General features: G+C 49.1%; 1 long non-coding RNA gene across 1 annotated transcript; it reads right to left on the reverse strand.

The window, feature by feature from the left end:
- Window positions 1-23311: 23311 nt before the first annotated feature.
- Window positions 23312-25100, reverse strand: LOC140719865 (uncharacterized). The gene is made up of 3 exons (XR_012097032.1): window positions 24990-25100; window positions 24222-24283; window positions 23312-23458 (listed from the first exon to the last, which is right to left on the reverse strand). It is a non-coding gene; the product is annotated as an uncharacterized lncRNA (long non-coding RNA).
- Between the last annotated feature and the right edge of the window lie 1690 nt (window positions 25101-26790).

A 26790-nucleotide genomic window follows, 5' to 3' on the forward strand; every position in this document is an offset into this window, starting at 1 on the left:
TTACTCTGTGTCTGACCCCGGGAGTGTGTGATGGGAGGGTGTGGAGTGAGATTCACTCTGTGTCTGGCTCCGGGGAGTTTGAGTTTGTTGCGGAACGTGTCCCGCTCGGTGTGAAACATACCTCCTCCTCTTTTGAATTTATTTCCAGTAATCTTGCATCAACGTTTGAACAATTTTTTCTTCGCTGCATCGTAAGATGTTTCCAACGTGGATATGAAATAACACCGGTCTTCATTTTTGATCCAGTCCTGGGAACACGCTTGCTCTGGAAATCAGGAACAAGTAAAGTGAATTCCCAGCATATCGTCCCATCACACACTCCCCTTAGTCAGACGCAACATAAAATGCCTGCACACCATTACATCACAAACTCTAATGATCAAACACTGCAAGAAGCTCACTTCACAATCTCAGGTAACTCATAGGAGGAGGCAATCAGAGTGCGATGCTCGCTTCGTCAGTGCTGTCACAACTACCCGATCTCAATCTAAGATGAAAGCTCTCGATTCGCCATCTAATCGCTCAATCAGTCTCAGACTCACAGTCAAGTTATCTCCGCGCCGTCGCATCACGCACTCCCGGGGTCAGACTCAGAGTGAAGCTCCTCCACACAGTCCATCACACACTTCCGGGATCATAATACAGAGTGAAGCTCCCTCTGCTCTGTCCCATCACACACTCCCTGGGTCAGACACAGATTGAATCTCCTCCACACTGTCCCATCACACACTCCCGGGGTCAGACACAGATTGAATCCCCCTCCACACTGTCCCATCACATACACCTGGGATCAGGCACAGGATGCGATCTCTCTCTGTCTTTCTGTCTGTCTCACTCTGTCTGTCTGTCTATGTCTCTCTCTCTCTCTCTCTCTCTCTCTCTCCTCTCTCCTCCTCTCTCTCTCTCTCTCTCTCTCTCTCTCTCGTCTCTCTCTCTCTCTCTCTCTCTCTCTCTCTCTCTCTCTCTCTCTCTCTCTCTCTTCTCCAACTCTTGAACCACGCATTGAAGTCTCGAATCTATTGTAACCTATGCCAACAGGGTTGGGACGATGTGGACGGTTGCAATCACTCAGTGTCTGACCTCAGTGGTGTTTTTCGGACCGTCTCCAGCGCCCCACCCTGTGATGCCGAGGCAGTTAGGAGTCCTTTGTTGCCTCACCTCTATTAGTTGTCAGGAATTGCAGAGTATCTGCTGGTTTCGGTTGGAGGTGATTTGAGACTGACGTATCTGTAATACTGAGAGAGATGGTGAACCACTTTTATCGTTAACAGTGACGTGTGAGACACTGTCACGGTGCGGTACGGTTCATGTTGAAAAGCGTGTACGTGTCAAAGTGAGTGGTGACACAGTGTCACTTGCAAGGGCGTGTCGGTGTCTCTCTGAGGTGTGTTCTGATGTCGCCTTGAGTAGTGTATCAGTAGCACGGACAGAGGTATGTCTATCTTACAGTGAGAGGTACGTTGCTGCCATTGTGAGTGCCATGTCTGTGTCACTGTGAGGTCTGTGTTCGTGTCACGGTTAGGCGTGTATCTGTGTCGCGTACAGAGGCGTGTCAGCGCTACGGTGAAGGTATTGTTGGTGTTATTGTGAATGGTATCTCGGTTTCACTGTGAGACTGGATTGTGTTACGGTACAGGCCGTATTATTGTCATGGTTAAGGGGTGTGTCTTTGTCACGGTGATGTGTGTGTCGGTGTGACGTTGAGGATCGTGTCGGCATCACTCTGACATTTTACGCTAACTCTTCATTCCACTCTGTTAGTTTACGTTCTGACTCCATCCGGAGCCCGTTCGACTCACCATAGATCGAGAGCCCGGCCACTATCGCGATGAGGGCGGATGCAGCGAGACAGAATAGGCAGATCTTCCGGTACGGTCTATTTCCTATGTTCTCTTTCGACTCCCGTTTATGCGGACCTGTAGAGAGAACATTCAGCGTGTGTGTGAATTGAGCCGTGACCCCCTCTGGGATCCGTTGCACCCACTATCGGCGCTCTCTCCTTCCACCCTCCCTCCCTCAATCAAATCAACTTTCAGCCGTCCTTGTTCGGAGCACAAATTCCTCGTCCTCGCAAAGTCTGTCCAATGGCTAACTGATTCGAGAGGGATTTTATTCTCTCTTTCGAAGGTGATCGATGAAGATGGAGTCGTGAATGTTGCCGACGTGAACTTCACTGGGGCGTTTGACCTTATCCCTCAGGGGACCCTTACCCAGAGAGATCATGATACCTGGGATACACGGGGAAATGGCCGCTTCGATCCAGAGTTCACTATTTTTCACAATTGTATTATGTTTGCACGTTTTGTAATTTTTTCACACATGGGATATATGACTGTCCTGCTGGACTAACATGTTGTGGGGATATTCGTGGAATCCATTGTGTTTCTTTGTTTTGTGCCTGCGCCAGGCAGGAGGGCGGTACGGTAACGTAGTGGTTAGCAAAGCGCTTCTCAATACCAGAGGCGCGGGTTCATGACATGAATAAAAATGGGGTGAGTGGGCTGGTAAGATCGGAGGCGACCCAAACATTTACATTTCTATTCTAATTACAGGAAGTTCTATTGATAAGAAGGGTATTAATAAGGCTGAAAGAGTGCAGAGAAGGTTTACAACGACCCAATGATACGGGTACGAAATTTCCTGAAAGTGGAGTCGCAGTTAGACAGGGACCTTTGGGAGTCTTGTAGAACAGAGGGATCCAGGGGTACAGAGACACGGTTCCCTGAAAGTGGAGTCACGAGTAGACAGGGAACCTAGGGAGTGTTGTAGGACAGAGATACCCAGAGGTACAGGTATACTATTCCCTGCAAGTGGAGTCACAGGTAGACACGGATACTGAGCATACGTACTCAACGCTGGAAGAACTCAGCAGGCCAGGCAGCACCCGTGAGAAAAGAGTAGCCAAAGTTACGGGCCTAGACCCTTCATCAGGAATTGGGGGGAGGGGAAGAGAGGGCCGAAGCCCAGTAATAGAGATAGAGGAGGGGGATGAGCTAGAGGCGCCAGGTGGAAAACCAATCAAAGGAAAGATAAAGGGGGGAGAGGGTAAGCATGAAAGAACTGTAGAGATAAAAAAGCAGGAAGTTGAAAGGGGAGAGAGGCAGAGAGTGACCTGGGATAGGGGCAGGGGGAGGGGGAGGGACTTACCGGAAAATGGAGAATTCAATGTTCATACCACCGGGCTGGAGGCTACCCAGACGGTAGATGAGGTGTTGCCCCTCCAATCTGAGTTTAGCCTCATCGTGACAGTAAAGGAGGCTAGGTATGGACATATCTAGATGGGAATGAGAAGCAGAGTTGAAGTGGGTGGCAACCGGGAGGTCCTATCTATTGTGGCGGACGGAGCGGAGGTGCTCGACGAAGCGGTCCCCCAAACTGCATCAGGTCTCCCCGATGTAGAGGAGGCCGCACCGGGAGCACCGGATGCAATAGACGACTCCAGCAGACTCGCAGGTGAAGTGTTGCCTCACTTGGAAGGACTGTCTGGGGCCCGGAATGGTGGTAAGGGGAGAGCTGTGGGGACAGGTGTAACATTTGCGCTTGCAGGGATAAGTGCCGGGTGGGACTTTTGTGGGGAGGGACGTGTGGACCAGCTAGTCGCGGAGGGAACGATCCCTGCGAAAAACTGAGAAGTGGTGGGATGGAAAGACTGCCACGATGAGGCCAAACTCAGGTTGGAGGAGCAACACCTCATCTACCGTCTGGGTAGTCTCCAGCGTGGTGGTATGAACATTGAATTCTCCAATTTCCGGTCATTCCCTCCCACTTCCCCTTCCCCTATCCCAGGTCTCTCTCTGCCTCTTTCCGCTTTCAACTTTCTGCTTTGTTATCTATACAGTTCTTTCATGCTTATCCCCTCCTCCGCTTGACTTTCCTCAGATCGGTTTTCCACCTGGCGACTCTAGGCTCTACACCCTCCCCTATCTCTATTACTGGGCTTCGGCCCGCTCTTCTCCCCCATTTCTGATGAATGGTCTCGGTCCGAAACGTTGGCTACACTTTTCGCACGATGCTGCCTGGCCTGCTCTGTTCTTCCAGCGTTGTGTACGTATTGTTTGATCCACAGCATCTGCAGTTGTATTTTTGTGTTTAGACACGGATACTGGCGACTGTGGTCGAACAGGGCGACCCAGGTATACAGGGACACGGTTCCTTGATAATGGAGTCACAGGTAAACTGGACGGTGAAGAAGCCGTTTGATTCGCTGGACTTCATCAGTCAGGGCACTAAGTACGGGAGCGGGGAGGTCACGTTGCAGTTCTACAAACGTCGGTGACGCCGCACTTGGAGCAGGTCGTTCAGGTTTGGTCGTCCTGCTGTGGAGAAGACAGCATCGGGCTCGATGGAAAGAGTGCAGAGGGAGATTTACGAGGATGTTCCCAGGAATGGAGGTCAGGCAGGTCGGATCGTTATTACTTACAGTGTACGGATGACCTTACAGAGGTGTATGAAACCGAGAGGGGCACAAATAGGGCGAATCAGCACATCTAGGGGAATCGAGTACGAGAGCGCACAGGTCTCAGATTAGAGAAGAAATAAATTTGATTGGATCCTCTAGTGACAAACCTTTCAACCCAGGTGATGGTCTGAATGTGGATCGAGCTGCCAGATAAATGGTGGTTGAGGGAGATGAATTTGAAGCATTAAGTAAAACCACACGCACTTCTGAGTGTCACCTGTGACCATCTCCACAATGACGTCAGTAATGTGAACTCTGACCTGTTTGGCCATTATTTGGCAGCTTTCGGGGTCCCGAGGCAATTGGAGGAGAGTCATCCTCATTGATGAGGGGCTCGTCTTTCGGAAAGTTCAGCTCTGCGTAGGTGGAGGTCAGGCCGTCTGAGAGAGAGAGAGCGAGGAATGATGAGAGAGAAGGAAATAGATGGAGCAACGATCGGCAGAGAATGGAGGGAGTGATGACAGAGAAGGAGAGCAGAGTGAGAGGGTGAAGTGAGGGGAAGAGGTAAGGCAGGGCCAGAAGGTGAGGGAACGGGTGAAGAGTTATAATTGCGATGGGCGGGTAACTGTGAGAGAGAAAATAGGAAAGATAATAAGTATGGGAGGGGTGAGAGAGCGGAGTCAGAGGGGGACGGAGAGATCTGAGAGAGATTGCAGAGAGGGGAGAGTGAGGGATGGAGAAAGTGTGGAGAGAGAGAGGGAGGCGAGACAGAGATAGACAGAGGGGAAGAGAGAGGCAAGAAAGCATGACTGAGAGGGAGAGAAGGTGAAGAGCGGAGAGAGAAGAGCAGGAGATGGCCAGAAAATCAGCGACAGGGAGAACAGGCAGAGAGTGAAGGATGGAGAGAGGGGGAGGGTAGGAGATAGAGGGAGGTGAGAGAGTGAGCAAAGATAGAGTGGGCGAGTGGGAGGGTACAACGAGAATGAGAGAGCGTGAAAGTGGTGAGTTTAGACAGTGAGAGATGTATGGGAAGTGGAGAGTGAGGGAGAGTAGGGAAAAGTGGGAGACGTACGGATATGGAGAGTGTGAGGGAAGTGAGAGTGGAGCGTGAGAGAGGGAGAAGGGGAGAGAGAAGGGTGTTGATAAACGGTGTAGTTACGAGAGTGTGGGCAGAGTGATGGGAAGGGACGGAGGAAGAGACTGGTAAAGTGTGCCGGAAAAGAGGAGAGGGTTGAGAGGAGAGGGGACTGGGAGACGGGAGAGGGGAACGAGAGGGGTGGAGGGTTAGAGGTGAGAGGGAGGAAGAAAAGAAAGGCGAGAAAGAGGATTAGAAGGTGGAGGGAGTCATTCAAATGTTAATCAGCGTCCTCTCCTAACTGCCTCTTCCATTGCGCCCCTTCTTCACCGCCCCTCCCAGAATATTCCGCACTGATTGACACGCCGAGAGAGAGTCCTCTTCACAGACCCCTCCCACGGTGCTCCAAGTGCTTCGTGACCACCCCCACACAGAGTGCTCTCTCCTCGATATCCCTTTATCCTCCTATAGCCAATCAACCCTCACCCCATCACACAGCTCTCCAACCACACCTCCCATCACGGAAACAACATCCGCACCAAACACTGTCACCCCCTTCAACGGTGCTCCATCCTCACCGGACCTCCCAGCGCTCACCCTCAACTCCGACCCCCACAGAGCTCCCGCCTCATTATCTCTACCACGCGTCCCTTCTGACTTATTCTACACCAGGGAATCGCTGGGGTTTACTATACACTTGCCCTGAGATCTCTCGACAGGAATGGGAATGTCACCCAAACAGCGTCAAACCAGCATAGATAAAACTGACCTTCATCTCTGCGGACCCGGGACGCCGAGAGGGCCGTGACATTAAGTTCCACGTACGATACATCAGGTCCATCTGGGAACAGAGCAGCGAGGGTCAGACACAGAGTGAATCTTCCTCCAATCCGCCCCATCTCACACTCCTAGGGTGAGAGACGGAGTGAAGCTCTCCCCAGCCAGTTACACCAGATATCCCCAGGATAAAGTACAGAGTAAAGCTCCCTCGGCGCCGGCCTACCACACCTCCCAACCTCGCGGAGGTGAGGCACAGAGAGTAGCTTTGTCCACACTGCCACAGCGCTCACTGCCAGGTATAGAAACTGCGGGAAACTCCCTCCCTCTTCCCGCCCCACTCACCTCTCGAAGGAGCCTGTGAGTCAGTTCCTGCGAGCTGCCTCCTCGTGTAGGTCTCGTTCTCGTCCATCGTGTCGTGTCTCCGAGATCAGAAAGGGGATGGAACCGTCGGTAGAGGAAACCCCTGGAGGCGGACGGTCGCTCACCAACACCTGATGGAGAGAGACCGAGAGCAGTGAGAGGAAGTGCAGGGAGGAGAGATCGCCGGTGTGGGAGGCGGTGGACGGGAAGGATGAGAGTGCCGAGAGCGGAGAAATAGAAGGGGAGGACAGATTTGGAGAGCAAATTGGGTAAGAGTGTAGACAATGGAGAGAGAGAACGAGGGAAGGAATGGAAGGAGGGGATTACAGAGGGATGGCAGGAGTGCGGAAGGGGGAAATGACGGAGATATTCGTACTTGTGTCATAGAGACTCTATTGTCCAAGAGATCCTCACCCCACCCCCGTCCACCACTGGGTCCTGGACGGCCCTACTGCTCCTGCTCATCGCCCGGGCTGCAGGCACCAGGCCCTCCGGCTGGGAGAAACGGCGGCTGCAGGAAACACGCCCAACACACACCGAGGTGAGTGAGCCGCCTCCCTCCGAGTGAGGAAAACTGTCCCCCTTCATACTCGCTCCCTCCAAAGGGTTTCTTTGCTTTCTACGTCCGCTATATCTCCGTTCCCTATACTATGGCACTCTCTGTCACTCTCCCTCGCTCTCTCTCTCTCTTCCTCTCTCGTTCTCCGTCTCCCACTATCCCCCTTTCTTCCTATCTCCCCTTTTCCTGCATCACTCTTACAGTTGCCTATCTCACTCCCTCTCCTACCACCACACCCACCACCCTTTGCCCTTTCCAATCCACCTTCCAACTCTCTTCCCTCCCCCACACCCACTTTACCCCTCTCCCCCCTCTCTCCCCATCGCCATCAACTTCCCAATTACAGTATCGTAGCACACTCTGTCCCACAGCACACTGTTCTCTCTACAATTTCCACGTCTCTTACCAGGGGTTAGTTGCTTCTTGGATCGGGACACCCAGCCGTCATTCACATTTTCCGATTCTCCATTATCCGCCTTCCCCCTCGTTCACCTCATCTCCCTTCATCCTTTCCCTACTTCTCCAGAGCGTTTAACGCTTACCCTTCTTCCCCACCTCCACACCGTTCCTCATTCCTGCTCTCATGGTTCCTCCCTCCATGCCACCTTCCCTCCATCCATCTCCACCCGTGTCCCTCACTCCCCACTCTCACACCTCACCCGATCCTTCGCTCTCCCTCTCACCATTCCTCCCTCCATCACCAACTCGCTGCCTTCAGCCGTTTTCAAATTCTTGACGTGTGTCAGCCTCAGAGATTCTGCGCGCGCGTTTGTGTGTGTGTGTGTGTGTGAGAGAGAGAGAGAGAGAGAGAGAGAGAGAGGAGAGAGAGAGAGAGAGAGAGAGAGAGAGAGAGAGAGAGAGAGAGAGAGAGAGAGAGAGAGAGAGAGAGAGAGGGAGGGAGAGAGACAGCGCGAGAGTCTCCCCTTTCCCACCCAGCTTCCAACACTCTCCCTTCTCCACTCTCCCCCAACGGCCTGTCCTACTCTCTTTTACATCTCCAACACCCCTGTCGCCATGACCAAGAGATATTTTCCCCCACAAACCCAACCATTTTCTCAGGACATTTTCCACGTCCCTTCCGGCTTTCCGACTGTGGAGAAGGGAAAGCAAGCTCTTTCTCTCGGGACACCAAACGTCTTTCACAGTCTCCCATTTCCCCCCATTCCCCGCACGCCCCCTCGCCCCATCTCCCTCGTTCCTTTCACTGCAGCTTCCTTCCCCACGCTCCGTCACACCACTTTTCTCCCAGCACACTTTTCATCTTGCCCTTCCCCTGCCTACTTCCTCCCTGGCACTCTTCGCTACAGCCCTCCCCCTCACTCCAGACCCTCACCCCTCTTTCTGTCACGCTCCCTCCCTCATTCTTCACACTCACCCCTCATCCGTTCTTTTTCTGTCCCTCTCACCATACATCCCCTTCCCACCACTTCGCTACATCTAGCCGTTACAGAAGTCTTGAATTGCGTGTCTGCCTCAGAGACTGTTTGTGTGTGTGTCTGTATGAGAACCGTTGTGCTGTGGAGGGAAGAGGAAGGAAAGGGAGGCGGGGAGGGGGCGGGGACGGGCTATAGAGATTGCACAAGACAGGAGCCACATGACAGGCCAATCCACACAGAACTGTGGAAAGCCTCAGAACCGAGGAAGCGTTTTCGCTCAGGACAACCAAGGTCTCTTCCATTCTCTCTTTCCCCCATACCCCACACTCCCCCTGGCCTCATTTCCCTCGTTCCTTTCTCTGTACTTACTTCCTCACGCTCCCTCGCACCCCTTCTATCCCACCACACTTTTCATCTTTCCCTTTCCCCCGCCTGCTCCCTCCCTGGCACTCTTCGCTACAGCCCACTCCCTCACCCCTCCTTCTCACACGCTCCCTCCGTGTACCTTACTCCCCACTCTCACCTCTCAGCCGCTCCTTCGCTCTTCCTAGAACTATAGAACCATAGAATATTACAGCACTGTAACAGGCCTTCTGACCTTTCACCCTTAACCCATGTCCTCTGTTTTTTTTTTTATTTCTCCCCTAGCCTCAGAGGAAAAAGCCTGCTTGCATTCACTCTCACAACACCCATCATAATTTTATGTAACTCCACCAAATCTCTCCTCATTATTCAACGCTCCTGGGAATAAAGTCCTAACCTATTCAATCTTTCTCTGCAACTCTGTTTCTCAAGTCCCGGGAACATCCTTGTAAACCTTCTCTGCACTCGTTCAACCTTATTAATATCCTTCCTGTAATTCGTTGACCAAAACGGCACTCTATACTCCAGATTCGGCCTCACCTGTGCTTTATACAACCTCACCATAACATTCCAGCTCTCATAATCAATACTTTGATTTATAAAGGCCAATGTACCAAAAGCTCTCTTTACTAGCCTATCTACCTGTGACGCCACTTTTAGGAAACTATGTATCTGTATTCCCAGATCCCTCTGTTCTATTACACTCCTCTGTGCCCTACCATTTACCTTTTATGCTCTACCTTGTTTTTTCCTTCCAAAGAGCAACACCACACACTTGTCTGTATTAAACACAATCTGCCATTTTACAGCCATTTCTTCAGCTTGTCCAAATCCTTCTGAAAGCTTTGAAAATCTGTTTCACTGTCTTCTACACCTCCAATATGCGTATCATCAACAAATATGCTGGTCGAATTTACCACATTATCATCCAGATCATTGATATATATGACAAATAACAGGGGACCCAGTACTGATCCCTGTGGCACCCTACTAGTCACAGGCCTCCACTCAGAGAAGCAATCCTCCACTACCACTCTCTGACTCCTCCCATTGAGCCAATGTCTAATCCAATTTACCAGCTCACTATGTATACCTAGCGACAGAATCTCCCTAACTAACCTTGTCAAAGGCCTTACTGAAGTCCATGTAGACAGCATCCACTGCCTTCCCTTCATCTACTTGCCTGGTAACCTCCACGACAAACTCTAATAGATTTGTTAAACATGACCTACCACGCACAAAGCCGTGTTGACTCTCCCTAATAAGCCTCTGTATATCTAAATACTTGTAGATTCTACCTCTTAGACTCCTTCCAATAATTTACCTACTACCGTCGTCAAGCGTAGCGGTCTATAATTTCCCGGATTACTTTTAGAGCTTTTCTAAAATAACGGAACAACATAAGCTATCCTCCAATCCTCGGTCACCCCACCCGTAGATACCGACATTTGTAAAATATCTGCCAGGGCCCCTACAATTTCAACACTATTCTCCTTCAAGATCCGTGGGAATACCTTGTCATGTCTTGTGGATTTATCTACTCTGATTTGCCTCAAGATAGCAAGCATCCCCCCCCCCCTTCAATCTGTAAAGGTTTTATGAAATCACTACTTGTTTGCCTTATTTCCATTGACTCCATGCCAGTTTCCGTAGTAAATAGAGAAGCAAAAACGACCATTTAAGATCTCCACCATTTTTTTTGTTTCCATACATAGCCGACCACTCGGATCTTCAAGAGGACAAATTATATTCCTTACTATCCTTTTGCTCTTATTATACCTGTAGAAACTCTTTGGATCATCCAACACCTTGACTGCCAAAGATACCTAATGTCTTCTTTCAGCCCTCCTGATTTTTGCTTGTATTTTTTGCACATTTTAGGCGCCTCAAGTACCTTATTTGCTTGATTCCTATATATGTCATACATTTTTCTCTTCTTCTTTATCAGAATTCCAATGTCCCTAGAGAACCAAGTTTCCTTATGATTATTCAATATGCCTTTCACCCTGACAGGAACATGCAAACTCTGCACGCTCAAAATTTCTACTTTGAAGGCCTCCCACTTACCTACCACAACCTTGCCGAAGAACAAGCTGTCCCGATGCACGTTTTTTAGATCCTTCCTCATTTTTGTTTTCAGTTTTGGCCTTTTGTCAGTTTAGAACCTCAACCCAAGGACAAATTCTATCTTTATCCATGATCGAGTTGACAGTAATGGTGTTATAATCATAGGAACCAAAGTGTTCTCCTACACACACTTCCGTCAGCTGTCCTAACTCGTTTCCTAATAGGAGATCTAATATTGCATCCTCTATAGTCGGTGCCTCTATAGTCCTGCGTCCCCCGCTCCTAATCTTAAGGAGAGAGAGAGAGAGAGAGAGAGAGAGAGAGAGAGAGAGAGAGAGAGAGAGAGAGAGAGAGAGAGAGAGAGAGAGAGAGAGAGAGAGAGAGAGAGAGAGAGAGTCTGTGTGTATGTGCCGTTGCGGTGTATAGGGAAGAGGAAGTGAGTTGAGGCGAGGAGTATACGGGGAGGGACTAGTGCGATTGCAGATATTACCCTCTCCCCATTCCCACCCACCATCCAACACTCTCCCTCCTCCTCTCTCTCACGGCCCCTTCTCCCCCATCTGCCTGCCCTAACCTTTTTTTACCTCTCCAGCACCCTTAGCGCCGTAACCCAGTTTCTCTGGAGATTTCCCACGTACCTTCCGACTTTCCGACGGCGGTGAAGGGGATGGAAGCTTTTTCGCTCGGGACACCCAGCGTCACTCTCATTCTCCCTTTCCCAGTTCCCTACCCTCCTCCTCGCCCCATTTCCCTCATTCCTTTCTCTGCCCCTTCCTTCCTCACGCTCCCTCGGTCCCCTTCTCTCCTAGCACCTTTTTCATCCGTCTCCCTTCCCCTGCCTACTTCCTCCCGGCCCAGACCTTCACGCCTCCTTCTCTCCCGCTCCCTCGGTGTAACTCATTCCCCACTCTCACCCCTCTCCCGCTCATTTTCTCTGTCTCTTACCATTCCTCCCTTCCCCACCACCTCCCTACCTTTAGCCGTTCCAGAAGTCTTCAATTGCGTATCTGCCTCAGAGATTGTTTGTGTGTCTGAGAACCGTTGTGCTGTGGAGGGAAGAGGAAGGAAGGGGAGACGAGGAGTGGGCGGAGACGGGGTGGAGAGTTTGCACAAGACAGGAACCACATCACAGGCCTATCCACACGGAACTGTGGAGAGGCTCAGAACCGAGCGACCGATAGCCGGTGGGAAAGGGAGTAAAACCAGCCTCAACTGTTCCCCATCCTCCTCATAAATCCTGGTAAACACAGAGGGGGAGATTTGTGGAGGAGAGGCTTGGGTTGGGGAAAGTGATATGGAAGGCTGTTGGTGATGGAGCGGTCCACGCAAACAGTGAGATGTGTTGGGGAGGTTGGGAGTGAGGGAGAAGAGTGCAGTGGAGCAAACAGGCGACTGAGTTGGGAGGAGTTTAGGGGAGGGAGGGTGTGATGGAGACGGGGACTATTGTGAGGTAGAAGGGGTTGTCGGTGACGGGAAGTCGGTGTAGGGGAGTGTGCAGTGGTTTTATACGGCAGAGGAGTCAGGTGATCATGGAGATTGTCAGTGGTGAAAGGGAGTGGTTGGGTGACTGGACACCCCATCTTCTGTGATATCTGTCTCGGACACAACGTCAGAACATCGATCAGGTGTCAGTCCCCGATGAGTGCCTGGTAAGGATCTGCAGACCCGTGCCCACCGGCAAACTGGATCTAAAGTGAGAGAAAATTAAAATATCTTTAGTACAAAAGGATTTCGGAGACAGCGTGCAGAGTTCCTTTAAGGTTAACTTTCAGGTCGTGACGGTAGTGAAGAAGGTAGATGTGATGTTAAGACTCATTTCGGGAGGTCTGTAATATATAAACAGGGATGTGATATTCAGACTCATTTCGGGAGGTCTGTAATATATAAACAGGGATGTGATGTTCAGACTCATTTCGGGAGGTCTGTAATATATAAACAGGGATGTGATGTTCAGACTCATTTCGGGAGGTCTGTAATATATAAACAGGGATGTGATGTTCAGACTCATTTCGGGAGGTCTGTAATATATAAACAGGGATGTGATGTTCAGACTCATTTCGGGAGGTCTGTAATATATAAACAGGGATGTGATGTTCAGACTCATTTCGGGAGGTCTGTAATATATAAACAGGGATGTGATGTTCAGACTTTATAAGGCACTGCTGCGGCCTCATTCGGAGCGTTGTGGACAGTTTCGAGACCCTTTTCCAAGAGTGGATGATCTTACATTGGAGAAGCTTCAAAGGCGGTTCACAAGAATGACTCCGGGTTTAAACGGTCTCCTTCTCTCCTGAGGCATTATCCTCTGGTCTTTGACTCTCCCAGTACTGGACAAATCCTTTCCACGTTCACTCACGCAGGGCTTTTCACCATTCGAGAGATTTCAATGGGGTCACCCCTCATTCTTCTGAATTCCATTCATTACCGGCCCAGAGCCACCATACGCTCTGCATATGACAAGACTTTTAATCGCGTAGGAATTTTCGTTAACCTCCTTTAAACCCTCTCCGGTCTCCTCGCAGCCTTTACAAGACAAGCGGCCCAGAACTTCCCGACTACAGATTGAACATGCAAGTGAACCTTTAGGGAATCCTGCACAAGAACTCCTAAGTCCCTGTCAGTGTCAGCCTCGGCTAGCTTCCATTTACACTTTTTGTATACAATTCTGACCAGATGATTTTAACCGAGCATTTCCGTATCCCGAACCTCAATAACGCAATACCTGGCGACCCTAGGTCACTGCTGAAAGGACTCGGCCCGAAACGTCGTCTGTATTCTTTCCCATAGATGTTGCCCGGCTTGCTGAGAGCAACAGCATTTTGTGGCTGTTGCTCGGATGTCATCACTTTCTTACGACTTGATTCCGTTTTTACCAACAGAGCTCAGACGCCCTCTCTGCATTCCCGGCTGTGCCTTCGACAGAATGTGTCTCCTTAGGCATTGTGTTCCCAGCTACAATCTTTCAGCCATGATTCAGTGATGCCTGCAACATCAGACCTGTCAATCTGCAACTGTGCTGCAAGTTCTGCTTTGTGTTATGGTTACCGCGCACATTTAAAATCCACACATTAAGGCTTGTATTCATCCTTTTTTTTCCCTTTTATCCTTTTCGATTTTGTCCACTTTTTAATTTGGTGCGCAGCCGATTGACTGCAATTTGCCCCGGTCATCAACCTTCTCCTCAGTAAACATTGCCTGTGTTTGTAAACTAGTTACTTCATCGTCAGCAATATTATCGGCCTTTCCTACAATTCTTTTGTATTGAAATGTATGCAGGTCAGGACGCGAGTTGCACTGAGATCAACCATATGATTCTAAATAACTTCTGAGGTTTTACCACCATCTGCCTCCAGAAATTCTCCATGAACTGTTCTGGCAATCTGGCTTCCATCCTTCTTCAACCAGTTCGAACCCATAACTGTCAGATGTACAATTTTCCTGGTTCTGGGCTCACTAGCACGTGGCACGAGCAGCAATCCACATTACTGGCCCCAACCCAAGCCCTTCCTCCACTACTCTCTCTCTCTCTCTGTGTTCACCGGGATTTATCAGGAGGATGGGAAAGAGTTGAGGCTGGTTTTACTCCCTGTCCCACCGTCTCGGTTCTGAGCCTCTCCACAGTTCTGTGCGGATAGGCCCGTCATGTGGTTCCTGTCTTGTGCAAACTCTCCACCCAGTCGCCGCCCACTCCTCGCTTCCCCTTCCTTCTCTTCCCTCCACAGCACAACGGTTCTCAGACAGACACACAACAATCTGACACGCAATTCACGACTTCTGGAACGGCGACAGGTAGGGAGTAGTGCCTCCTCATACGTCCTGTCCATGACATTGGTACATATCCATGAATATGTAACCTTGGGCATTAAGTTCCCAGCTGTAATCGTTTCAGCCATGATTTAGTGACGCTTACAACATCAGACCTGCCAATCTGCAACTGTGCTGCAAGTTCAGCTTTTTGTTTTGGTTATCGCGCACATTTAAAATCCACACATTCAGGCCTGTATTCATCCTTTTCTTTTTTTTATGTTATTCGATTTTGTCCACCTTTTCATTTGGAGCGTAGCCAATTGACTACAGTTTACCACTGTCATCAACCTCTCCTCAGTGTGCATTGCCTCTGTTTTTAAAATAGTTACTTCAAAGTCGGCACTATTATCGGCCTTTCCGACAATTTTATTGCCGATTAGGACAGGAGTTGCACTAAGCTCAACCATATGATTCCAAACACTTCCTGAGATCTTACGACCATCTCCCTGCACAGATGCTCCATAAGCTGTTCTGGCAATCTGGCTCCCATCCCTCGGCAACTGGTTCGAACCGATAACTGTCAACTGTGCAGTTTTCCTGGTTCTGGCCTCACCAGCGCGCGGCACCAGCGGCAATCCTGAGATCACTACACTGGGCATCCTGCCCTCTAATTTAGAACCTAACTCCCTGTACCCCCTCCTCATACGTCCTACCCATGGCATTGGTACCCACAAGGAATACGATTTCACTAGCTCTGATCTGGGCCTTCGACCATCTGGACACCAGCAGTGCTTACGTCAGACTGCGGTTTAATGGCAACAGCTCAGCGTTCAGCACAGCAAACTAACTGTAGATCGGAAATGGTATGATCAATCTGCACGGACTGTGGTTTCACGATGCGGAAGTCAAACATTATTTTGCAAAGGGAGATGCAACGGCTCGGGGTTTGGAGCTTGTTATTTTTTAGAACTGAGGAAATGACTGTGCTGAACGCTGAGCCGTTGCCAGTAAACCGCAGCGTGACGTAAGCATTGCTGTTGTCCAGATGGTCCAAGGCCCAGAGCAGAGCAAGTGAAATCGTTCTCCGTGTGGGTATCAATAGCATGCATAGGTTCTTGCCTGACTAGCACGTGGCTCGGGTTTCAATACTGAGATCACTACTCTGCTGATCCTGCCCTTTAACCAAGCTCCCTCTACTCTCTCGTGACTCGTCCGAACCATGCCATTGGTAGCCAAATGAAGCAAGATCTGACTTAGAAACATAGAAACATTAAAAAAAAAACCTGCAGCATAATACAGGCCTCTCGGCCACAAAGCTGTTTTGAACATGTCTCGACCTTAGAAATTACTACAGTTACCAGTACCCCTCTTTTTTAAAGCTCCATGTACCTATACAAAACTCTTTAAAAATATACTATCGTATACGCCTCCACGACCGTTGCCGGCAGCCATTTCCACACACTCACCACTCACTGAGTAAAAAAAAACTTACCCCTGACATCCCTCTGTACCTACCCCGCAGCACCTTAAAAGTGTCCCCTCTTGTGGCAGCCATTTCAGCCCTGGGAAAAAGACACACACCATCTACACGATCAATGCCTCTCATTACCTTGCACACCTCCATCAAGTCACGCCGCATCCTCCTTCGCTCTAAGGAGAAAAGGCCGAGACCACTCAAACTGGTTTCATAAGGCATGCTCCCCAAGCCAGGCAACCTCCTGGTAAATCTCCTCTGCGCCCTTTCTATGGCTTCCACATCCTTCCTGTAGTGAGGCGACCAGAACTGAGCACAGTACTACAAGTGGGATCTGGCCAGATTCCTATCTCGCTGCAACATTCCCTCTCGGCTCCTAAATTCAATTCGACGATTGATGAAGGCAAATACACCGAAAGCCTACTTAACTAGAGAGTCCACATGCGCAGATGCTTTGAGCGGCCTATGGACTCGAACCACAAGACACCCCCGATCCTCAACTCTATCAGGAGTGTTACCATTAATACTATATTCTACAATGATATTTGACCTACCAAAATGAACCATTTCATACTTATCCGGGTGGAACTCTATCTGGATTGAACTCCATCTGCAACTTCTCAACCCAGTTTTGCATCCTATCGATTTCCCGCTATAAACTCTGACAGCCCTCCACACTGTCCACAACTCCTCCACCGTTGTGTCCAAAAGCTCCAGCACGTCCTCTTTCTTAATATCTGCATAGTCAAGCTTTTCAGTCCGCTGCATGTCACTATCACCAAGATCCTTTTCCATAGTGAACACTGAAGCAAAGCATTCATGAAGTATCTCTGCTATTTCCTTCGGTTCCGTACACATTTTCCCACTGTCACACTCGAAAGGTTTTACTCTTTACGGCTTATCCTCTTGATATTCATATAACCGTATAACCATATGACAATTACAGCAGGGAAACAGGCCATCATTGCCCTTCTAGTCCGTGCCGAACGCTTACTCTCACCTAGTCCCACTGACCGCGTTCAACGCATAACCCTCCATTCCTTTCTTGTCCATATAGCTATCCAATTTTAATTTAAATGATAATACCGAACCTGCCTCTACCATCTCTACTGGAAGTTTGTTCCGCACAGCTACCACTCTCTGAGAAAAGTAATTCCCCCTCCTGTTACCCTTAAATTTTGCCCTTTAACTCTCAACTCCTGTCCTCTAGTTTGAATCTCCCCTACTCTCAACGGAAAAAAGTCTATGCACCTCAACTCTATCTATGCCCCTCATAATTTTAAATACCTCTATCGTCCCCCCTCAACCATCTACGCTCCAAGGAATTAAGAACTAACTTGTTCCACCTTTCCCAGTAACTTAGATGCTGAAAATCAGGTAACACTCCAGTAAATCTTCTATGTACTCTCTCTATTTTGTTGACATCTTTCCTATAATTCGGTGAGCAGAACTGTAAACAATACTCCAGATTACGCCTTACCAATGCTTTGTACAATTTTAACATTACATCCCAACTCCTGTACTCAGTTGATAAAGGCTCTGATTGATAAAGGCAAACATACCAAAAAGCTTTCTTCACTACCCTATCCACATGAGATTCCACCTTCAGGGAACTATGCACCATTATTCCTAGATCACACTGTTCTACTGCATTCTTCAATGCCCTACCATTTACTGTGTATGTCCCATTTTGATTATTCCAACCAAAATGTAGCACCTCACACTTTTCAGCATTAAACTCCATTTGCCATCGCTCAGCCCACTCTTCTAACTGGCTTAAATATTTCTGCAAACTTTGAAAACCTACTTAATTATCCACCACGCCACCTATCTTGGTGTCATCTGCATACTTACTAATCCAATTAACCACCCCATCATCCAGATCAGTAATGCATGTGACAAACAATATTGGACCCAGTACAGATCCCTGAGGCACACCACTAGTCACCGGCCTCCAACCTGACAAACAGTTAACCCCTACTGCTCTCTGGCATCTCCCATCCAAACACTGTTGAATACATTTTACTACTGCGATATTAATAACTAACGATTGAACCTTCCTAACTAACCTTCTGTGCGGAACCTTGTCAAAGGCCTTACTGAAGTCTATATAGACAACATCCACTGCTTTACATTCGTCAACTTTCCTCGTATCATCTTCAAAAAATTCAATATTTGCCAAACATGACTTTGCACGCACAAATCCATGTTGACTGTTCCTAATCATACCCTGTCTATCCAGATAATTATATATACCATCTCTAAGAATACTTTCCATTAATTTACCCACCACTGACGTCAAATTGACAGGCCTATAATTGCTAGGTTTACTCTTAAAACTCTGTTTAAACAAAACTGTTTGCAGCGGGCCATTGCCCTATGCCAAATCAAGTACAGCCTCTCCTCTTGTAGACTCACCTACTTATTGTGTCAAGAAATCTTGCTGAACTCACATAACAAACTCCACCCCAGCTAAACCCCTCGCTCTAGGGAGATGACAATTGATATCGACGAAATCTCCCACACGACATCTCTGTTATTATCACACCTTTCCAGGATGTGTTTCGCTCTCTGCTCCACGATGTCCCGGATACTGTTGGCAGCCTGTGAAAAAACACCCAGTAAATTTATTGACTCCTTTTCTGTTCCTAACCTCCACCCATAGAGGATCCGTAGACAATCCCTCCATGACATCCGCTTTTTCTACAACTGTGACACCATCTCTGATCAACAGTGCCACGCCCCCACCTCGTTTGCCTCCCTCCCTGTCCTTTCGCAAACATCTAAAACCCGGCACTTGAAGTAACCATTCCTGTCCCTGAGCCATCCAAGTCTCTCTACAGGCGACCACATCATATCTCCAAGTACTGATCCACTCTCTAAGCTCATCCGCTTTGTTCACAACACTCCTTGCATTAAGATAGATACATATCAGCCTTCGGTCTGAGCGCGTCCCTTCTCTGTCGCCTGCCTATCCTGCCCTTCGCACGGACTACAAGCTCTCTCTATTTGTGAGCCAACCTCCTCATCCCCAGTCTCTTCTGTTCGGTTGCCACACCCCGACCATTCTAATTTAAACCCAGTAGCCTTAACAAATCTCCCCGCCAGGATATTTATCCCCCCTGGGATTCAGGAGCAAAACGTTCTTTTTGTACAGGTCACACCTGCCCCAAAAGAGGTCCCAATGATCCAGAAATGTAAATCTCTGGCCTCTCCTCCAATCCCTCAGCTATGTTTTTATCCTCCATCTCATTCTGTTAATTATCCTACCTACGTCATTGGTACCAATGTATACCACGACCTCTGGCTGTTCTCCCTCCTACTGTCAGATGAATTTGATCATTCCTTTCAAAGGACCACAAACCTTAAAATTAAACTCGGATATTTTAACAGCCACTGAGTTAAGGTCTTTTTTTTTTCGAAAGTCTCCTTCATCCGACTTCCCTCTTACATTTGCTGCCCCACGTGTCTTCCCTTGGCTTTAATGCAGTCCTTAGTTTCCCACGTCAGACACGATGAGTTATCCGTGCCATATGAGAAGTTCTTATTCCGATGGCGCTTATCTATCCAGCGCCTTGTGAACTATTCCCAGGAACTCCAGCCATCTCAGCTCTCTCGTGATCGCCCCCCGGTAGTGCCGTCCAATCCACCTGGACAAGCTCCTCTCTCATGCCTCTGTAATTCCGTTCATTCAATTGTGATGTTTATAGCTGTGACTTATGCTTCTAACTCTCAGAATAAAGTCTGAATTCAATCCTAACTTTCAGTTAACAGACTCCAGCTGTTCACCCTCACAATTCAGAATGCTGATTCACTGCCAGAGACCGGACCAGCGTGACTTTCCTCTGTTAGCTGGTCCCCCCCGCCTCCCACCCCGATAGAATCTAAAGTGAAATAACTGTTACTTTGCACTGGCTCCTTAACCGCTTACTCCTCCCTGTCTGTCACTCTGTTTCCTCTGTCCTGCACCGTACTAAACGCAATTACGTTAAACCGCTGCATCTTGTGTCTCTCCACAGCAGGTCTACGGCGGGTACAAACTCTCTCGCTCTCCACTGGGCCTTGGACCGTCTGGACAACAGCAAAACCTACGTCAGGCTGACAACAGCTCAGCACAATCATTTCCTCAGTTCTAATCAACTAGCTACACATCCTGGATCGATGAATCTCCCTCTGCTACAGAACGTTTGATCTCCTTATAGGGAACCCACAGTTAGTGAAGATTAACCATAAGATTTCCAAGCTACAGGTTGTGTTGATGTAGCAGAGAACCTACCGAAGGGCTGAGACAGACGAGGGAAATGGGCAAAACAGTGGCTGATGGGATACAGTTGCGGTAAGTGTGTGCTCATGCAGATTGGTAGAAGAAATAAAAGTACATCTTACTTTTTTTTAAATGGAGAGAAAACTCAACAATATACGGCCGGAAGGGATTTGGGAGTCCTCGTTCAGGATTCCCTGAAGGCTCATTTATAGGTGGGTTCGGTGGTCAGGAAGGCAATCACAATGGTAGCATTCCTTTCCTGAGAACTGGAATATGAAGGCAATCATTTAACTCTAAGACAGTTAAGGCTCTTCCGAGGCCAAATCTCATGTAATATGAACAGTTTTTGCTTCCTTATGAAGGAAGGGATGTGTCGATATTGTGAAGGGTACACTGGGGGTTCACGAAAATGAATTCGGGATTTAAACGCTGACCACATGAGGGGCATTTGAAGAATATGGGTCTGTTCTCTATGGAATTCAGAAGAATGAGGGGTGACCTCATTGAAACCTATCAAAGTCCTCGAGAGAGTGGATGGGGAAAGAAAGCTTCCGATGGTGGGGAGACTGAGGTCAGCGGGGACATCCCTCCGCATAGAGGGATGACAATTTTGAACGCAAATTATGAAGAATTTCTTCTGCCAAAGAGGTGTGAATTTGAGGAATTCCTTCCAGCAGGAGGCGGTGGAGGCCTAGTCTTCGCGTATATTTAACATATCGGCAGATCGAGGGAAAGGCTTCTGCTGAGGGAACTTGAGCAGCTACGGAATTAAAAAGCAGAACGAAAAAACAGGTAATCTCCTGGTTACTGCCTGAGCCACGTGACATTGGCATTAGGCAAAGAAGATCTGAGAGTGAAATGCGTAGCTCAAGGATTGGTGTGGGAGAAGTGCGTTTGAATTCACGGGAAATTGGCACCAGGAAGCTGATTTAATGAGACGCATAACGAGGGCTATGGATGTCAACTAAATCGTAGTTGGTGGGTTCAACAGATTGGCAAAGTATGGATAAAGTAAAAGAGAGAAGTGTGGATAAAGATCAAGTAACATCAAAAGATAAAAAATAGTGAAAAGTAATATTGGAGTGAAGTGAAGCGAAGAAACTTCAAGTGTAAAGAGAGAAAGATGACATGATTTTAAATGCATAACGTGTGTAAAAGCACTTTATCTGAATACCCGTAGTTTTCCAAATAAGGTCGGTGAACCGCCAGAACAAATCATACAAAGAGGAATGACTTAGTAGCCATTACAGAGACGTGGTTGCAGGGTGGAAAGGATTGGGAATTTAATATACAAGGATATCAAGGAATACCGAAAGATAAGCAGGAAGTTCAAGGAGGTGGTAGCGCTCTTAATTAAGGATGGGATCAGGGCGATAGTAAAAGCCGATATACATTCTTTGGAGCAGAATGTTGAATCCATCTGGGTGGAGATAACACATTCATTCAAACACGAAGAACTTTCCCGAGTGAACAGCGGCAGACATCCAGGTTTCGGCACTCCAATTCCCCGGAGTGTGGTGAGCTGTTACCTTCCCTTTAAGACACAGGCTGCCAATTATTGTCTGCCACATTGCTGCATGAAATGTCTGCCGGCGAAGGCCTCGCGCTGAGCACTCAGTGCTCAACCGTAGGAGATCCATTTCTAGTATTACTGTTTCTGATTCTGCCCTTTGGATTTCATCTCTGCCGTCTTGTTTATTTCGAGTCTGAGCCAGTGTGTATTCTACACTCTACTCGGAACTTCGCTTCACCACCATCTTTATATCTCTCGTTACAGAAGGGATTACAGAGTTTGGAGTTTGAGAAATTTGGTCTATCATTGAAGACTCGCGAATTTCTCCGGATGTACTGTGGAGAGCGTTCTGACTTGTCGCATCTCCGCCTGGTGTGGAGGCTGCAACGCAGAGGGTCGCCAGAGGCTGCAGAGGGTTCTAGGCTAAGCCAATCCCATCACGGGCACAAATCCCCCCCCCCCTCCATCGAGGACTGGGTCAAGAAGAGATGCCTCGGGAAGACCACATCCATCAGGGAGGAACCCCTCCAGCCGGGAAATGCCCTGTGCTCATCGGTACAATGGGGGAGTAGGTACAGGAGCCTGAAAACTCAACAGTTTACAAACAGTTGCTTCCCCTCCGCCATCAGTTTGAGAACGCTCCCTGAACACTTAAACACTCCCTCGGTATTCTCCTTTTTGCAGTATTTATGAACTTCCCCGATTTACGTTAATTTTACATTTTTACACCACATTGAGTCACGCTGTAGTTGCACAAGGCGTCGGTGAGGCCGCGCTTGGAGTCCGGTGTTCAGTTCTGCTCGCACTCCTGTAGGAAAGACGCCACTGAGATGGAAGGAGTGCGGAGGGAGATTTACGAGGATGTTGCCGGGTCTCGAGTGTCTGAGTTATGGAGAGAAGACAAGAAAGATGGGACTTTGTTCCTTGGAGCGTGGGTATGAAGCCAGGGGAGGCACAGTTAGGGTGAATACACATCCTTTCCCCCCCTTGGCTGGGGCATCGAGAGCTAGTATGCACAGGATTGAGAAGCGGAATGGGTTTATGAGAAGAAGGGTAGAGTGAGAAGAGGAGTGAGTAGAAAGGAGGAGTAAATGGGGGAGTGGGGGAGTTTGGAGCAGGGAGGGGAGAAGAGTGGTCTAGGTGGGGAGAGGGAGAGTAGGGGGAGAATGGGGATGCGAGTAGAGGTGGAGACTGGGGTAGAAAGCAGGGGATGATAGGGTGGGAGGGGATGAAAGGATGGGGGAGTGAGAGTGAGGTAGATTGAATGTGGAGAAGTGGGGTGAAGTCACTTGATTGAAGTCGGCCCGACAGGTTGTTGACAGAGACCTCGGACCTCTTCAGGAATATCCGGGTACAGATATGCCGTCTTCTCGCAGATGAATCTGTAATTACCTTTGCAACTGTAACGGTAACTCGATCCGCACTTACTGCAGGTGGGCGTTTCATAGTTCCACTCGTACAGAATATCAGAGGCCACGATCCTGTCAAAGAGGGTTAAACAATTTCAACAGAGACAAAACAGATCCAGCAGACAACCGGAGACCGTCACCAAACTAATCCCACTAATCTGCGCTCTCCCCACAGCCCCCTGTCACCCTCTAAACTTATCCTATGATACCGCGCTTTCCCCTCAGCGCCGGGTCCATCGTCGTAGGAATCCCATTACACCGCTCTCCCCTACAATCCCGAATCAGCTCTCAAATTAATCCCGCTGCACCACTCTCTCCCGCCAACCCTGTCAGTGAACAAACTAATCCCACTTTCCCACTCTCCCCACAACCCTGAGTCTTTCTCCAAACTGATCTCACTGACTCACTCTCTCCCCACAGATCTATGTCAGAGCTCAAACTAATCCCACTGCCCGATTTTCTCCCCACGACTTCGTTTCAGTCTCCAAACTAATCCCACTGTCTCACTCTCTCCACAACCCTGTCTTTCTCCAAACTGATCGCACTGACTCACTCTCTCCCCACAGATCTGTGTCAGAACTCAAACTAATCCCACTGCCGGATTTTCTCCCCACGACCTCGTTTCAGTCTTCAAACTAATCCCACTGTCTCACTCTCTCCACAACCCTGTCTTTCTCCAAACTGATCTCACTGACTCACTCTCTCCCCACAGATCTGTGTCAGAACTCAAACTAATCCCACTGCGGGATTTTCTCCCCACGATCTCGTTTCAGTCTTCAAACTAATCCGAATGACCCACTTCCACACCACAGAGCTGCCACAGTCCAAACCTCACCTGTCTGCGCATTTTCCAATCCAGTATGTTACGTATCGTTGGACAGCGTTGGAAACAAACTTCTGTGAAATTAAATCCCTTCGGTTAATGTTTAGAACCAGACTCTAACAATGCATATCCATGTGAAGGGACGGTACAGAGAGGGAATCAAACAGTGTCTGAGCTCGGGACTTTGGTCTGAGCTTCACTCTTTGTCTGACCCCGGGAGAGTGTGATGTGAATGACTGGTGTGACTTTCACTCTTTGTCTGACCCAGAGAGTATGTGATGGGACTGTGTGGAGGGAGCTTCACTCTTTGTCTGACCACGGGAGAGTGCAGATGGGACGGTGTGGAGGGAGATACACTCTATGTCTGACCCCGGAGTGTATGATGGGACGGTGTGGAGGGAGATTCACTCTGTGTCTGACCCCCGGAGTGTGTGATGGGACGGTGTGGAAGGTGATTGTCTCTGTGTCTGACCACGGGAGAGTGTAGAGTGGACGGTGTGCAGAGAGTTTCCCTCTGTGTCTGACCCAGGGAGTGTGTGGTGGGACGGTGTGGAGGGAGATTCACTCTGTGTCTGACTCAACGAGTGTGTGGTGGGGCGTTGTGGAAGGAGCTTCATTCCGTGTCTCACACCTGGAGTGTGTGGTGGAAATGTGTGTAGGGAAATTAACTCTGTGTCTCACATCTGGAGTGTGTGGTGGTATTGTGTGTAGGGAGATTCAGTGTCTGTCTCACCCCGCGGCCTCTAGATTATTGATATCTCTTCTCGCGGAAAGACATACCTTTTCCTTGTTTGAATTTATTTCGAGGAGCCTTGAATCAAGTTCCGAACAATTTTGCCTCGCTCCATCATAAGATGTTCCAAACGTGGATATGAAATAACAAAGGTCTTCATTTTTGATCCATTCCTGGGGACACGTTGTCTCTGCAACTCAGGAACAACAAACCGTGAAGCTCCCTCCATAAATCCCGTTGTATCAACTGGGATCAGAAAAAGTTAAACTCCCTCCACACTGTCCAATCACACACTCCCGGTGTCAGACACAGACTGAATCTCCCTCGACGCCGTCCCATCACACAGTCCCGCAGTCAGACACAGAGTGAAGCTCCCTCCCCATCGTCCCATCACACACACCCGTGTTAGGCACAGAGTGAATCTCCCTCCACACCATCCCATCACACACTCCCGGGATCAGACACAAAGTGAATCTCTCTCCACACCGTCCCATCACACACTCCTGGTGTCAGACACAGAATAAATCTCCCTTCACACCGTCGCATCACTCACTCCCGGTGTCAGACACAGAGTGAATCTCCCTCCATACCGTCCTATCACACACTCCCGGGGTCAGACACAGAGTGAGTCTCCCTCCACACCGTCCCATCACACACTACCGGGGTCAGACACAGAGTGAATCTTCCTCCACACTGTCCCTTCACACACTCCCGGGGTCGATGTGAAACTCCATCCACACCGTCCTATCACACCCTTCTGGGATAGAACGCAGACCGAAACTCACTCCACACAATCACGTCACTCATTCTAGTCGGCCTTCGGCATCATCTCTTCCCACAGACAGGCTCAGACGCAAAGTGTGATGGGACGGTGGGGAGGGAGATTCACTCTGCGTTTGACCCCGGGAGTGTGTGATGTGACGGTGTGGAGGGAGATTCACTCTATGTCTGACCCCGGGAGTGTGTGATGGGACTGTGTGGAGGGAGATTCACTCTGTGTCTGACCCCGGGAGTGTGTGATGGGAAGGTGTGGAGGGAGATTCACGCTGTGTCTTACCCCAGGTGTGTGTGGGATGGTGCGGAAGGAGTTTCAGTCTGTGCCTGATCCAGTGAGTGTGTTTTGGGACGGTGCGGAGGGAGCTTCACACTTGTCTGATCCCAGTACTGGATGATGGGACGGTGTGGAAGGATCTTAACTGTGTATCTAACCGCAGGAGTGTGTGATGGGACGACGTGGAGGGAATTTCACTCTGTGTCTGACCCCGGGAGTGTGTGATGGGACGGTGTGAAGGGAGATTTATTCTGTGTCTGACACCAGGAGTGTGTGATGGGACGGTGTGGAGAGAGATTCACTTTGTGTCTGATCCCGGGAGTGTGTGATGGGATGGTGTGGAGGGAGGGACATCTCGTGTCTGACCTCGAGAGTGTGCTATACGACAGTCTGGGGGAGGATTCACTCTGTATCTGAGCCAGGAACTGTGTGATGGGAAAGTGTGGAGAGAGATTCTCTCTGGTCTGACGCGGGGCTTGTGTGATGGGACGGTGTGGAGGGCGATTCACTCTATGTCTGACCCTGGGATGGGAAGAAGATTCGTAGCGTGAGGTAGCGCGCTAAAGTTTTAAATGAAAGACCGCCATATACAGCGGCAATTGTCTGAGTGGACTGAGGCAGATTGGGTCGGCTTTGGCTCACTAAGGCTTCGGCAAGAACAGGCAGAGGCAAGGTTTGAACGGGACACAACTGCTCAAGCGCGTGAAAGTCGTCCTTTGAGGCAGCGGGAGAATTTCAGTAGCGAGCGGAGTCTCAGTCAGGGCGAGCACTGTTGTCCCTGATGATTACACATGCAA

Source organism: Hemitrygon akajei, unplaced genomic scaffold (genome assembly GCF_048418815.1).
Source record: "Hemitrygon akajei unplaced genomic scaffold, sHemAka1.3 Scf000033, whole genome shotgun sequence".
Lineage (NCBI taxonomy): Eukaryota > Metazoa > Chordata > Chondrichthyes > Myliobatiformes > Dasyatidae > Hemitrygon > Hemitrygon akajei.